Here is a 973-nt window from a genome sequence, read left to right on the forward strand (position 1 = left end):
GAACGGCCCAGCCACATCCAAGGGGACAAACCTGAAACAGCACCGGGGAGAACCAGGAGACTCCAAAACCTGTCAGAGGTTCACAGAATCACATAAGGTTCTGGGTTGGAAGGGACCTCAGGAGATCATCTAGTCCAACCTCCTGCTAGAGCAGGGTCACCTCAAGCAGGTTGCACAGGAAAGCGTCCAGGTGGGTTTTGAACATCTCCAGAGATGGAGACTCCACAACCTCTCTGGGCAGCCTGTCCCAGGGCTCTGGGACACTCAAAGTAAAACAGTTTTTCCTCATGTTCAGATGGAACTTCTTGTGTTCCAGTTTGTGCTCGTTGCCCCTTGTCCTGTCACTGAGCTCCACTGAGAAGAGTCTGGCCCCATCCTCCTGACACCTGCCCTTTAGATATTGATCAGCACTGATAAAATCTCCTCTCAGTTCATGTCAACAAAGAGCCAAGGAGCGAGGGGAACCCAACACATGCCATGGAGGAGACAGGGGCAAGTCACCCCATCTCCCCAGCCCGGCTTGCACAAGTTGCCGACCCCACAGCACGGTGGCGGTGTCAGCACCGGGCAGTCAGGCTTTGTGCCGGGGAGGCTGGCAGCCTACAGCACGGGTGTGTGAACAGACATCCCAGCAAAGTTCACTTTGCTGCTCACAACCCCATCCATGCTCGAGCCATCTGTGCGGGGCACGGCTGGGAAAAGGCTCCTTTCCCTGCAGCACAGCCTTGCTGCAAGCACCAGCTACACTGCTATGAACTGCTGCCTTGATTTAAAGTGATTTTAAAGGTAAATATTGGAGCTAAATATTACCTTGCTTCTGACCAGCTGAAGCAAAAATGAAGGAATCCGGGGCTACACAGAGGAAAATATGTTCTGGATCTCCCAGCACAGGTTGGAAAGCAGCTTTATACACTCCACAGGCCCTGCCAGCATCTAACAGACCAGTCTAGCTCATGGCACAGTGTACCAGAAA

The 973-nt window shown here is 53.0% G+C and overlaps 1 protein-coding gene across 1 annotated transcript in view; it reads right to left on the bottom strand.

The window, feature by feature from the left end:
- LOC104530618 (general transcription factor II-I repeat domain-containing protein 1) overlaps positions 1-973 on the bottom strand; it is a gene marked incomplete at its 3' end in the record, with an annotated part of 37,372 nt that overhangs the window by 17,920 nt on the left and 18,479 nt on the right.

Source organism: Antrostomus carolinensis, unplaced genomic scaffold, assembly GCF_000700745.2.
Source record: "Antrostomus carolinensis isolate BGI_N321 unplaced genomic scaffold, ASM70074v2 scaffold5149, whole genome shotgun sequence".
In the NCBI taxonomy this organism is placed as follows: Eukaryota; Metazoa; Chordata; class Aves; order Caprimulgiformes; family Caprimulgidae; genus Antrostomus; species Antrostomus carolinensis.